Genomic DNA, 14852 nt, shown 5'->3' with positions numbered 1-14852 from the left:
CAACACCCCAATTTTAAAACCAAGAGGAAACCCTGGATGACCTCAAACACCTGTGTCAGAGAGCCTGCCATGAGGCTGAGATTTTCAGGGGTCAGAATGATCAGGAAAGCAAGGAAAAGAAAGGCCGGGCGCATGACTTAAAAAGCAAACTATGTTTACTTCAGAATTTTGCCTGGGGAAGGTCCTATTTCCAGTTTCTAGATCTGGTAACTGAACTTCGTGAAGCAGAAATTTCAGCACTGGGTTTGGCAGGATTTTCTCTGACTTGTGGGCTTTCTTGGCTGAAAAGTCTTACAAAGCAGTAATAACCCAGCTTCACCATGCAAAATATTTAACAAATCACTTTGGTAAAAAGTTTAAAAATGTATGACATGGGGGCCAAACCCCCAATTCTAGGACATCCCTTTGTACTTTGGAACACGAGGTGTGTGTCCAAGTGTGCGGGGTCTCAGATTCACTCTCAGTTTACAGCCAGACCTGAAGGCAACTCACCTAGTGCTTCCCTAGCTCTCACTCTTTCCACACTCTCTGTCCCTTCCCTGAGTGCTTTCCCTTGGGAAAGGGTGAGAGGCGGTCCTTTCTGCGGTTGGGTGGATGTGGGTCAATTTCAACACAGCCCCTCTGGGTGTCACCCGACTGCTTCCAGAAGTACAGGCATCCCCCACCAACCCCACCACCAGCTTTAATTTGCCTGGTTGGTACATCCATTTCTGAGTCCCAGAAAGTCACGCTTTGTCCTATCTCCCTGCAGTGTAACTAGATGAGAAATCCCCAAATAGGTGGCTTCCTGCAGTTTGCAAACAGTGACCTGACCTCTAGCCTGAGCACACTTGCTGTCCAGGCCCTTCTCTGGACCCTTCCTCCTGTGCTTGAGAAGACAAAGAACTGAAAATCCCTCTGCGGTCAGAAGTCCAGGACAAGTAACAATCCCGGCCTTCTCAGTTCTAAACTCACCTTTCTAAACTCTGAATATTCATCTCATTAAAATATTTTTTCCTGTCAGAATTCGGTTTCAGAGAAAGACACTTAAGTAGATCAAAAACATTAATAAATCAGAGAAGGCTCGAGTTAAAAAATCGCTGAATTGAAGCTACATTGGGTCTCATCCACCATGCTGCCCGCCTGCCTGCCTTTCTTCCCTCCCTCCCTCCCTCCCTCCCTTCCTTCCTTCTTTCCTTTTTCTTTCTTTCCTTCATGTGTGTCCGCCACCTACATTTTACCTAAGGTATGAAATGTGTCTTACAAACAAGTGTGTACGTGTGTGTGTATGTGTGTGTTTCCGTATGCGTTCACCTGTCCCCTGGAATCTTCCCACAGGTGGAAGCTGGCACGATTTAAGGCTGACATTAGTGGGCTTTAACATACAGACCACTCAGACCACAGTGTCTGGGGGCATGGGAGGATGCAGATTGGAAGCTGCTTACGCTGCTCTCCAAACCCCACTGGGAAGAATGACTGTGGCTCCAGCCCATCCTCTCAGGGTTCCTTCATTCCCCTTCTTTAGTGCTGGATGGAAGAATTACAAGGGCAAAGGGTTCCAGGCAAAGAACTGAACCCTCCGAGAAGTTGCTCACTTCTCCAAAGTGGTGTATTTCTTCTTCCCAGAAGATCATTGTCTCATGTCACCATCATCTAGGAGTAGGCCTCTCTGTGCAATCTTTCATCTTCCACTGAGGAAAAGAAAATGTTTTGACTCTGGGAGAAAGAGGGTAGAGATGGTCGGGGCTCCCCTAGGGCCCCTCTGACATCCAGGTCCCATCAGCTGGTTTGGGGAAGCAGTGCCTGCCAGAGGGCAACTCACGAGCAGGACGAGGTACCTACAGATCACAGCCGCTAAAACACTGGTTGAGTCTGGTCTGTGAATTGAACCTCTTATACTAAAAATATTATTTGTTGTCTATCTGAAATCTAAATTTAACTGAGCATCCTGTGTTTTTATTTATTAAATTTGACACTAATTGGATGTCTGCAGGAAAAACAGAGAGGACATTTACACCTGTGGAGCAATACTATTCTGCGCTGTTAGGGGCCAGGAATGGCAGGAATACCGAAACCATGTCTAAAGGGCATTGAAGAACCTTCTTGGAGCCATCAACAATACTGCTGTTGTGCCTTGCTAGGGAAGACAATCATAGCCAAGAAAAAAATTGAGGAGTCTTCTCTCTTCTTTTCTCCTCACATCTGGTGAATACATCTTTAAGTGTTCAAACAGGGACTTTTTTTTTCAGTAATAAGTATACTGGGGCAAAACGTGTAAACCAGGACAGTTCCAGGCAAACTAGGCTGGCTGTTTGTTCACTCTAATTAACCACCAAATTCAGTATATGATGATCCATTTTCTTTTTGAGCTATCAACTCCCTCAAGATGGGGATCTCTGAATAATTCTTTGTTAAACTAAATTGAAAATTACTTAACTCCCTCCCTTTTCCCACCATATGTCGTCCTGGGTTTGTGGATAGCCGGAGGTTTATCTGTCCCTATGCAACTGAACTGTAAGCCAAACTTCCTCCATGCCTGTAAGGAAAGCTGAGAAGAATAGGACCAGAAGGAATCCACACTAGCTTACCGAGTTTGGAGGCTTCTGTATCTGGAAACCAATTTGTGACCCACACAAATGCATCTGAGGAACCGAGCATTTTAAAGCAGGGCAGCACTTCTCAAGGCTGAGTTGTGTTAACTAGCCAGTGGTTCTGAGGGCAGAGAAACACACACCCAAACAGCAGCAGGTGGTTGCACTGAGCCAAAAACTCACCCCTTCTGGAGAGGGTGGGGGAAAGGAACCAGCTCAAGTCTGTCAATAAATGCTGTGTGACCCCCTTCCCTAGCCCTGATCTGCAGTAATTTGATTTTTACTCCCAAACCACTTGTTTTGTCTCCATAAATTTAATGTATTTAATGATCCAGTCCCTACAAAGTTCTCTCTGGTGGGGATTTTGAGGAGGAAGTGGCAAGGAGTCATCACTGGCCTCCAATTCTGTTTTTGTCAACCTCCATCATCCATTCTGCAGTGGAGATCTCTCCTGCACCGTGGGGCAGGCTAGTTTCTCATGCAGACAGCCCCAGGGCCCTGCTGATGTCCCAAAAGAGCATCATCAGCTTCCAGTTACACACATGTGGCAGTTACACACGTGGACTGTTTTTTTTTTTTTTTTTTTTTTTTTAGCACTTTTCAGATAGACTGCATTTCCCTGTGGATCTGTGAATAAAACCTGTAGGGCCAAGCACCTTGCCATCAGGTACCCAATGGAGTGGGAAATTCACCTTTCCTTTTACGGTTTGTTTGAGACGTAAGATCAATATAGGATCAACAATCAAAAGACTCAGTTGGACCAAGTTATTGAACCCATTCTAGCTTGGAGGAGTGAGTTGCTGTAAGAAGGATAAAGTTGGTAAGTTTCAACGTGAAAATCTGGGCAGGCAGAACAGAGACACCCCGAATGCTGATGAAGGCTGTAACTTGAAGGATGGATTCACCCTCGCTGATTTTTTTCAGGTGTTTTAAACTCTAAAGATGTTACAGTCTATGGCGGAAAATTGTGTGTTTTGAAAAAGTCTGAATTTGATAATAATTTTATCATTTTTTTCCTCTGGTATAGTTCAGCTTTTTAAAGTAGTGATATCAGAAGTCACTAAGTTATATTGCACATTAAAGGTGATAGTAACAGCTGTTCATGGCTGAGAAGCAACCCTTTCTCAGGCTAGCCAGAATTCATTTTATTGAAAATGAGTCTATGCTTATCTCCTTGAAGGTTTTCATGGTGATTTTAACTAATATGTGGAAGGGAAGGAGGGGAAGAGGAAAGACTCGGTGATGGCTACAGCAGGCAAACCATATGCCACCACATGGGCCTGAGGACAATCTCGGACGTCTTGCAAACAATCACCCACACAAGGTGTTGTTGTTGTTGTTGTTTGATCTTGTTTTCTTTTTCTTTTTTTTCTTTTTGAGATGGAGTCTTGCTCTGTCATCCAGGCTGGAGTGCAGTGATGCGATACTGGCTCACTGCAACCTCTGCCTCCTGGGTTCAAGCGATTTTTCTGCCTCAGCCTCCTGAGTAGCTGGGTCTACAGGAGCGCACCAACACACCTGGATAATTTTTGCATTTTTAGTAGAGACAGGTTTTCACCATGTTGGCCAGGCTGGTCTTGAACTCCTGACCTCAGGTGATCCACCCGCCTCGGCCTCCCAAAATGTTGGGATTACAGGCATGCGCCACTGCGCCTGGCCTGTTCTTGTTTTTTTAATGAGTTAGTGGCTAACATGGAAGGGGGAATGCATTTTTGCATAAAAATCCACATTTCTGTTACTTCCCTTGAAAATACAAAAGATCTATTCACTGGCACTAGGTAGGGGCTGTGTCTTTTTAATTGCTTCCTCCTCTTGTTGCAAACTGACCTAAGCTATTTGCTGTCCACAAATGTTAAGTTTGGCTGAGTCCCTTCCACTCTCTATTACTTCTTAATGCTGACACCAAATACCAGTTGCCAGTGATCATACTTGAGGTAGTGGTTTTCTTAGGCTCAGAAGCTTCAACCATTTATGTTTCCTGCCTGGGCCCTCCATCTCCAGTGAAGAGTGATTGGATTTGTCCCCAAGTATCTGCCTCAGGTATGCCTGAAATTTCCCCATTACTACTCATCGCTTTGGGTTATTTGACTCCTTATGTCATCCATCCTCTATGAAAATCAACACAAACACTTCTGAAAGAGGAAATGTAGTGTTACTTTTCTAACATTAAATTGGTATGGATTTAATGAGATCACTCTTTGCCTACTGGTGTCCAAAAAGAAACATTTCTCTTGTAGGAAACTGGGTTGGATGGCAGGGCACCGCCCAGAATTATTCCAGGCCTGTGGAATAACTCTTCACCTGTTTTTAGGGAAAGTGCCTCCAAGTAAATGCTACAGGAGGCAGACCTGGAGCATGGTGGGGAGGGGTGGAGTAGGTACCACCTAGAGCATAGAAAGTGTCAAAGTGCTTGTGTTTTAGGGGACCCAAAGAATAACAGTCTTCTTCCTTGCCAGAATTCAGAATGAGATAAGAGGTAGTAGGCACAGAAGTTGGACAAGTAAAGATCTGAATAACAGCTTTTTACTTATTAGAACTGAATTAAAGAACATGGCTTAGATGTGGGGACCCGATGGGCTTGCTAACACTCTGCTGCTGTGAACCTGATGTCCCCCATGAAATCAGCGGCCTCACTCCCAGGGTGAGGCCTTTTCTCCACGGCCCACAAACAGACAGACACCTATATCTGTGGGCAGGTGTGTGAAGAGAAAAGGAAGAAGAGGGGCCTGAGTCAAGCATGACCATTTCTTCTTTCAAACTCCTGGTCAGTTAACTCACCACTTTTCAGGAGGCAAGTGCTGGGGTGATCAATGAATGAGGAGGGGGAAGAAAACCACAGCACCCCATGGATTTACTATTGTGGGAAATGAGTAGGTGCTTCTAATGACAACCTATGGGTTGTGCAGTTCTGGAGCCAGAGAAATAGAGTCTTTGCCATCTGAATGTTCCTCTTGGCAAATGGAAGCCCAGAGCACTGGTCCAGGTGAGGTTCTAGAATAGGGAGAGTAAGAAGTGCTGGACCATGGCTGTGGCATGTAGATCCATGAGATTGAGAGAGTCCAGATGGAAAAGAAGACTTGGGAAAGAATATGAGCATAAAATGTCTCCATGGATACAGGCCACAGGAACAGCAGGAAAGATCCAGAGGGTTCTGGAGGGTGAGGAGGAGCAGGATGGAGCCTGTTACCAGAAGTACTTGAAACCTCTTACTGAGACCCTTCAACCTCTCCTCTGAGGAGCTGTCAAGGGGAAGAGGACAGCATCTGTTTTTATAACTTCCAAGTGAACATAGTCCTCTATTTTACACCTAATAGGTGCTCATTAAATTATTTGGTAGTTGAATTGAAGAGACTCTTCTAAAAATTAGTAAAGCAAAGAAAAGTAGGCAAAAAATGAATAATCCATAGGCTTAACCCTTCTAAGGAATGTATGTAGTTTAAAAGAGGATCTGGTTATAGTAAATTCATGTGTAACTGATAGAATATGCAGACATGTTTGGACTCAAAGGTCTTATGAGAAGTTTGAATTTCTTCCCAACATACACACATTCCCTAGAAGTCCAAGGTTAGCAATTTGGTGCCATACTTAGTCAAATCCCTTCCATTGTTTGAATTTTATGGCTTCTTCTAGGGAAGATCAGCTTTCCTCTCATTTTTGGCATTGGTCTGCATATTAAGATCTATAGATCTTATTAGGTCTTAGAAATACATATTCATGACAGCAATTCCTATCTGGAGGATTTATTAGGATATTTAATGTTTGCCATAGTAATAGAGATTAAAAGTAGGGCCACCACCTCAAAACTCAAATCTCCTTACAGAATTATAGAATTCACATACATCACAGAATCCACATAAATTGCAGAATAACTGCCATATATGACAATTGTAAAGCCAATGGAATGTGATGCAGTAAAGTTAGATTTTATATTTATTTTGCCTTTTTATCAAGTAAGTGGAGAGTTGCTGATGTCAGGAAAGTTTCTAATTGAGAATCCCTAATGCACAGTGTCCTGATGAGTGGCGACCTTCTCAGCGAGGACTGACAACCACACGGGTTCCTACTTCATGACCAGACCAGGGTCACCATGGAGACATTTCTCATTCGGTCAGCTTATTGTAAGTATTAGGTTTCAGCCTTTGAGCATATATTGCTGGTTTTCAGTTACTTATAGCTTTAGAACATCTGCTTTTTCATAGCAAAAAAAAAAAAAAAAAGCAAGAAGACGAAAGAAGAAGGAAAAAATCTCTTAAGGAAGTGTTTAAAAGTTGAACTGATAGATTTGGCAATTTTCATTTGTGGCAGCAGTAACAGGCTTTACAGGGGCAGTATGACTCCAATATTAAAGAATAAACGCTTTAATATTGTTAAATACATCATAGCAGGTTTTATAGCAAACTTCATAATAAAGTTAGATGTTTCAGTATCAAAAAGTCACACACATTGCTTTAATGGTATCTACATGTTATGGATCGTAACGGCCTGTTATGACATCATCTGTTAGGAATTTACTATGAATGCATGAGGAGGTGGTTCAAAAAAGCTCTTTCTAATAAGATGCCATGGAGTGTAACTATATCTAATGACAATTGGTCAATTGTGAATAAAGTATTTTCAAAGAGGACTATTGCTTTAAGCTCTATTAAAACGTTAATGGGGCTTAGCAAGAAGTCTCCTTTCTTGCCTACTATTCTCTCATCTGAAAAGTCACAGTCCTATGAGACTCTCCCCAACTCCCAGAGACTACATTGTTTGGAAGGCAGTTGGAGATCATTTTGGCTGCAGACAAGGTTTTCAATTTAGCAGCACAACAAACTTTGAAATTAATGCTGGACCTAGGGGTGATTCAGATGGGCTGTAAGTTTTTAAGCTCCTTCCTGTGAATTCTATCCTGTTTGTCTCTCTGCTTTTAGATGCCATAGGAAACATCTGATTGAAATGGAACTCACTGACCTAAAGCTCCTAAAAGAAAATTTTCTAGGTCGGTGACAGACAAGTTGGCTGCTTCAGAAAAGGTATTTACTGTAATTCTGGAGATCATATTGGGTCGCAAACTTGCTGCCTGTGAGTGCAATCCAGCCCACAGGTTCATTCTGTGTGACAGGCACTGTGTTTAAAAGGTAAGAATTGGAGGGCCTTTAGGTGGGAAGTGCCCTCTCCAGTTTACAGTGAGCCTCATCGTTTCCTATTTTCCTAGACTTAGCCGCATGACACATTACATGTCACCTGCCAGGCCTCTAAAAATGTGAAAATCATGACCTTCAGGCATTCTGTTCATGGTCCATCCCTGTGCCCTGTGCCCTAGGTTTGACTTGAGGTTTCTCACCGATGCCTCCCACAGCTGGGCCTTGTTCCTCACAAAGAGTTTCTGGTGAAACCAGAGTCATAAAGACTGGATTAAGAGGAAAGTTCAAGGAATCCCAGGATCTAAGAGCTTGCAGGAAAACTTAAGAATTTGGGATCCTGCAACCCCTGATGAGCAACCTGAGACACAGAAAAGGGAAATGCCTTGGAAAGGTCAGCCCCAGAAGGAAGAGAGCAGAGAGGGAAACCCAGGACTAGTGATTCCCCATCCTGTATGCTGCACCCACCACCCCACGCAGCTGGCCTGAATGATTGGTGTAGCCCTTCCCCACATTCCTAGAGAGTGTGTCTTTTACAAAGCCACCGTCCACACACACAGAGTGGCACCAGCTGTGCAACCAACCCCTCTTACACTAGACCGCTGTGTCTGGTGACTTGAAAGTCAAGGCCAACATGGTCACACTATGGCCACTAAGTCTTAAAGAAAAGTACTTCTCTATCATTGGCAGAGAACTTTAGGCTGGAGACAGATTAATGTTTAAAACAAATCCAAGGAGTCAACTTTGTAGACAACACAGGTTATTTAAGCCTCTGTTCCTTCTTTGTTAGAGTACACTGAAACTTTTCTTCAGAGCTGACCCTGGAAGTAGGCAGAAAGGTTGCTGTCTCTTTAAGTTGCCTTAAACTACCTCAGGAGAGCTTCCATCAGCCAAAAATCCCCTTGTAGAGCAGCCCTTCCATTCTCAACCAAGGGAAAAATACCTGAAATTCAGTTAATAGTAATTCATTCATATGAGCTAAATGTTGCCCCCTTGAAGCATTGTGCTTTGTGAAAAAAAAATTCCTGGAAGGGGAGAGGTCTGGATTGGTTGGCTCAATTAGCTTTTCTTGTGAGTGGAAGGTATTGAGGGCAGGGAGAACCCTGAGAATTAGTGAGAGGCAGAAGAGCAGAACAAAGAGGTGTTGAGATAGGGACATTGGCAAACAAAGAAGCTAGAGGTAAAGGGGTTAATGAAAGAGATATCCAAAGGAAACCACTGGTGTCATATAACAGTGGGGGCATCTACGGGCAGGAGAGCATGATCGGGCCACTGAGACTGGTCTACTAGGGGTTGGCTCTAGCCTCCCACCCACTACCCTTGAAATTCTTAGTCCCCAACTCCCACCAAGATTTTCAGCAAATACCTCCAAGGAGCTGAAAGAACACAAGAACCTGAAGTAGTAACTCAGTGGCTGGTCCATGAGCTTAATAAGTATCTGTTGAATGAACAAATCGAATATTTCCAGTGCGTCCCTCTGAAGCCATCTTGATTGTTAAAGCCTTCTTGCTTGGTCTCTAGTGCATTTGATCAAGGGTGTGGTGCCTATGAAATAGGTTCTAATTCCATGAGGTGTGGAGTGGAATGGACCTGGAATCCGTACTTTGCATTTTGTGGGATTATCCTTGGTTGAAGTTGTTTCTCACATCAGTGGAACAGAGGCTTCATTCATAATTCATGCATTTGACGTCTCTGGCAAGTATTGCTTACCAGATGGGATTCTCAACAGTAACAGAAACAGAAAGCAGGTTGCTCCATAGAGTTGGAGTGAAATCACAGGTGGAGGTATGGTATGAACTGAAGTTCTCTAGTTAAGGCAGAGACCTTTGAGAGGTCACTGAGTTGCAACTTCTATTGGTTCTACAAGGTAATGAGAGGTGAAGATGAAGCAATAAGACAGAAATGCTACCTCTGGAAGCTGATGGCCACTGCTGTCTTTTGGGAGGGAAAACAAGGCCTAGAATGACTAAGAGGCTGCTTATTGTTACAGGTTAACCCTGGAGTAGAATAGGCCCAAACCAATATTGCAAGGAAAATGGGAAGGAATAGACACAGGAAGTGTATTTGTGTATGTGCATGCATGCATCCGTGTGTGTGTGTGTGTGTGTGTGTGTGTGTGTCGGAGGTGGAAGCAGGGCTAACCCATCAGCTAATCATTTGGCTGCAGTAGAAGGGAGATGAGAACTGCTTAAAAGATTTGAGGCCTACAAAACTGAGATAACTATTATATTAGCAGCAAAAACTAGGCAATTCTGGGAAGGAGAGAGTGAGCTGAAACTGTCTTTGGATAATTTAGAACAGAACGAGCATATTTGTTTGATTTTTCATTTTACTTTGGTCTTTTGCCATGGTAGAATATTATATACATTCAATGGAATTTTGTATTAGGAAAGTGTTAAATGCATCAAAATTTCCATGTAGACCAATGTCTCATGCATTAGGGCATTTATGGGGTGAGGGTCAGAAATATGTATCCAAAAAATGCCTATTTCTTAGTTCACAGTTTTATCTTCCTCATCATTTCTGCTATGAAGCCAACATTTTCTCAGATTTGGAATACTTTTCTCACTCATGTACTCAAGTACATACATATATATATAAATAAATCTCTTTCCAGACACATAATTCCAGGAACTTTATAATGCCTTTGTTATTAGTCTTTTGATAAAATTTTCTAATTAAGTCAGTGTGACACTCGGCCAAAGAACAGAATTACTTCAGAATATCCTCATGTTTCTTTTTTGGTAGAGTTTACCCTGAAAGCAAGACAAAGAAATCAATTTCAGCTGCCATTACAGAGATTTAGGTTGGACTGGGAGAAGAACTCCCAGACTGCAAGAACCTGGCAGAAGCGCTATGTGGGGAACTTAAAATCCTCATCTCTAGGGAATTCTAGAGAGAAGTGAAACAACCACTCACATACAGAATTGCCTTAGTGAAAATAATCGTGTCCAGGAAAATCCTCTTTGTTTCAAAAATTTTAACGACCTTCAATTCTATATTGCCACACTATCTCATGACTTGGCTCAGAAAACATAAGCATTTTCATAGTGAAATGTGGAAGACATTGTTAGTACCTGTCCAATCTCCATTCCCCAATCCCTGAAAACTGATTTCTCCCCACCATAATGGGTCCTAAAATTCATGTGGTGCCATGTGGCCCTGTTGGGGTCCCATCACCACCCAGGGAAGGGCTGATTGGAGTGGGATAGCCATTCAATCCAAGAGGTATTATTCAAGCAGATATAAGCCAATTCTATTCTCTCTTCTGGGGTGTGGCATCAGGACTGAGCAAGCAGACCAGCAATGGTTAAGAGCACAGACTCTCGAGCCAGGCTGCCTGGGTTTGACGTCCAAATCTATTACTCATTTGCTATGGGAATTTAGATGTGTCACTTAGCTTCTCTGCCTCAATTTTGTCTGTAAAATGGGGATAAACATTATAGTTTAGATGAGAGGATTAAGTAAGTTAATACATGTAAACTGCTTGGAGTAGAGTCTGAACTGTGGCATGCACTATCTGAGGGTTGGCTAATTTGTGACCTTGACTGGTCACATGAATTAAAGAGCTGTAGGTCTGGGAATTGAAGACACTGTGGAATGATCAGCTTCAGGCTTGGACCTGAATAAGGAGGGAAAGACAGTCTTCAGGACAAGATGAGAAAAAAGAATGGAGTGAAAAGGCAAATCAGGAGACCAGGAAGGCCTACAGATAGAGCAGGTGCTTTGATTTTTCATGGTTTTCTGGCTCCTGGTTCTGGTCTGTCCTAAGTCTGAACTCACTTTAGCCTGTTCAGTTCCATGAGATACCTATCTGTCCTTATAAGAAATGCTACTTTTTTGGCTTACACTAGTTTGAGAGAGTTTCTATTACTTGAAACTAAGAATCCTTGGTGAGGAGAGAGAGATTTACACTCAATTGCCCTTGAACACAAATTTTAAAGAAACCAGAACAGAAAGAGTACTTCAGGGGAAAGACACTGCAGATTCAATTTTATTTTTTTTGTTATTATACTTTAAGTTTTAGGGTACATGTGCACAATATGCAGGTTAGTTACATATGTATACATGTGCCATGCTGGTATGCTACACCCACTAACTCGTCATCTAGCATTAGGTATATCTCCCAATGCTATCCCGCCCCCAACCCCCCACCCCACAACAGTCCCCAGAGTGTGATGTTCCCCTTCCTGTGTCCATGTGTTCTCATTGTTCAATTCCCAACTATGAGTGAGAATATGCGTTGTTTGGTTTTTTGTTCTTGCGATAGTTTACTGAGAATGATGATTTCCAGTTTCATCCATGTCCCTACAAAGGACATGAACTCATCATTTTTTATGGCTGCATAGTTTACATGGTGTATATGTGCCACATTTTCTTAATCCAGTCTATCATTGTTGGACATTTGGGTTGGTTCCAAGTCTTTGCTATTGTGAATAATGCCGCATAAACATACGTGTGCATGTGTCTTTATAGCAGCATGATTTATAGTCCTTTGGGTATATACCCAGTAATGGGATGGCTGGGTCAAATGGTATTTCTAGTTCTAGATCCCTGAGGAATTGCCACACTGACTTCCACAATGGTTGAACTAGTTTACATTCTCACCAACAGTGTAAAAGTGTTCCTATTTCTCCACATCCTCTCCAGCACCTGTTGTTTCCTGCCTTTTTAATGATTGCCATTCTAACTGGTGTGAGATGGTATCTCATTGTGGTTTTGATTTGCATTTCTCTGATGGCCAGTGATGATGAGCATTTTTTCATGTGTTTTTTGGCTGCATAAATGTCTTCTTTTGAGAAGTGTCTGTTCATGTCCTTTGCCCACTTTTTGATGGGGTTGTTTTTTTCTTGTAAATTTGTATGAGTTCATTGTAGATTCTGGATATTAGCCCTTTGTCAGATGAGTAGATCGCAAAAATTTTCTCGCATTTTGTAGGATGCCTGTTCACTCTGATGGTAGTTTCTTTTGCTGTGCAGAAGCTCTTTAATTTAATTAGATCCCATTTGTCAATTTTGGCTTTTGTTGCCATTGCTTTTGGTGTTTTAGACATGAAGTCCTTGCCCATACCTATGTCCTGAATGGTAACACCTAGGTTTTCTTCTAGGGTTTTTATGGTTTCAGGTCTAACGTTTAAGTCTTTAATCCATCCTGAATTGATTTTTGTATAAGGTGTAAGGAAGGGATCCAGTTTCAGCTTTCTACATTATGGCTAGCCAGTTTTCCCAGCACCATTTATTAAATAGGGAATCCTTTCCCCATTGGTTGTTTTTCTCAGGTTTGTCAAAGATCAGATAGTTGTAGATATGCGGCGTGATTTCTGAGGGCTCCGTTCTGTTTCACTGATCTATATCTCTGTTTTGGTACCAGTACCATGCTGTTTTGGTTACTGTAGCCTTGTAGTATAGTTTGAAGTCAGGTAGTGTGATGCCTCCAGCTTTGTTCTTTTGGCTTAGGATTGACTTGGCAATGCGGGCTCTTTTTTGGTTCCATATGAACTTTAAAGTAGTTTTTTCCAATTCTGTGAAGAAAGTCATTGGTAGCTTGATGGGGATGGTATTGAATCTGTAAATTACCTTGGGCAGTATGGCCATTTTCACGATATTGATTCTTCCTACCCATGAGCATGGAATGTTCTTCCATTTGTTTGTATCCTCTTTTATTTCACTGAGCAGTGGTTTGTAGTTCTCCTTGAAGAGGTCCTTCACATCCCTTGTAAGTTGGATTCCTAGGTATTTTATCCTCTTTGAAGCAATTGTGAATGAGAGTTCACTCATGGTTTGGCTCTCTGTTTGTCTGTTATTGGTGTATAAGAATGCTTGTGATTTTTGTACATTGATTTTGTATCCTGAGACTTTGCTGAAGTTGCTTATCAGCTTAAGGAGATTTTGGGCTGAGACAATGGGGTTTTCTAGATATACAATCATGTCGTCTGCAAACAGGGACAATTTGACTTCCTCTTTTCCTAATTGAATACCCTTTATTTCCTTCTCCTGCCTAATTGCCCTGGCCAGAACTTCCAACACTATGTTGAATAGAAGTGGTGAGAGAGGGCATCCCTGTCTTGTGCCAGTTTTCAAAGGGAATGCTTCCAGTTTTTGTCCATCCAGTATGATATTGGCTGTGGATTTGTCATAGATAGCTCTTATTATTTTGAAAGACGTCCCATCAATACCTCATTTATTGAGAGTTTTTAGCATGAAGGGTTGTTGAATTTTGTCAAAGGCCTTTTCTGCATCTATTGAGATAATCATGTGGTTTTTGTCTTTGGCTCTGTTTATATGCTGGATTATATTTATTGATTTGCGTATATTGAACCAGCCTTGCATCCCAGGGATGAAGCCCACTTGATCATGGTGGATAAGCTTTTTGATGTGCTGCTGGATTTGTTTTGCCAGTATTTTATTGAGGATTTTTGCATCAATGTTCATCAAGGATATTGGTCTAAAATTCTCTTTTTTGGTTGTGTCTCTGCCTGGCTTTGGTATCAGGATGATGCTGGCCTCATAAAATGAGTTAGGGAGGATTCCCTCTTTTTCTATTGATTGGAATAGTTTCAGAAGGAATGGTACCAATTCCTCCTTGTACCTCTGGTAGAATTCGGCTGTGAATCCATCTGGTCCTCGACTCTTTCTGGTTGGTAAGCTATTGATTACTGCCACAATTTCAGATCCTGTTATTGGTCTATTCAGAGATTCAACTTCTTCCTGGTTTAGTCTTGGGAGAGTGTATGTGTCGAGGAATTTATCCATTTCTTCTAGATTTTCTAGTTTATTTGCGTAGAGGTGTTTGTAGTATTGTCTGATGGTAGTTTGTATTTCTGTGGGATCGGTGGTGATATCCCCTTTATCATTTTTTATTGTGTCTATTTGATTCTTCTCTGTTTTTTTCTTTATTAGTCTTGCTAGCAGTTTATCAATTTTGTTGATCCTTTCAAAAAACCAGCTCTTGGATTCATTAATTTTTAAAGGGTTTTTTGTGTCTCTATTTCCTTCAGTTCTGCTCTGATTTTTGTTATTTCTTCCCTTCTGCTAGCTTTTGAATGTGTTTGCTCTTGCTTTTCTAGTTCTTTTAATTGTGATGTTAGGGTGTCAATTTTGGATCTTTCCTGCTTTCTCTTGTGGGCATTTAGTGCTATAAATTTCCCTCTACACACTGC

General features: G+C 42.0%; 1 long non-coding RNA gene across 2 annotated transcripts in view; it reads left to right on the top strand.

Annotated features, from left to right (window-relative positions):
• The first annotated feature begins 2492 nt into the window (after positions 1 to 2492).
• Positions 2493 to 14852, top strand: part of LOC134728645 (uncharacterized) — a 42323-nt gene continuing 29963 nt past the window's right edge. For both annotated transcript variants that reach the window (XR_010109265.1, XR_010109264.1), the window contains exons 1-2: positions 2493 to 6688; positions 7484 to 7585. This is a non-coding gene — a long non-coding RNA (uncharacterized LOC134728645). The remainder of the gene's footprint in view (positions 6689 to 7483; positions 7586 to 14852) is intronic.

This window comes from Pan paniscus, chromosome 12 (genome assembly GCF_029289425.2).
Source record: "Pan paniscus chromosome 12, NHGRI_mPanPan1-v2.0_pri, whole genome shotgun sequence".
Lineage (NCBI taxonomy): Eukaryota > Metazoa > Chordata > Mammalia > Primates > Hominidae > Pan > Pan paniscus.
This window is presented reverse-complemented; position numbering and strand designations above follow the sequence as displayed.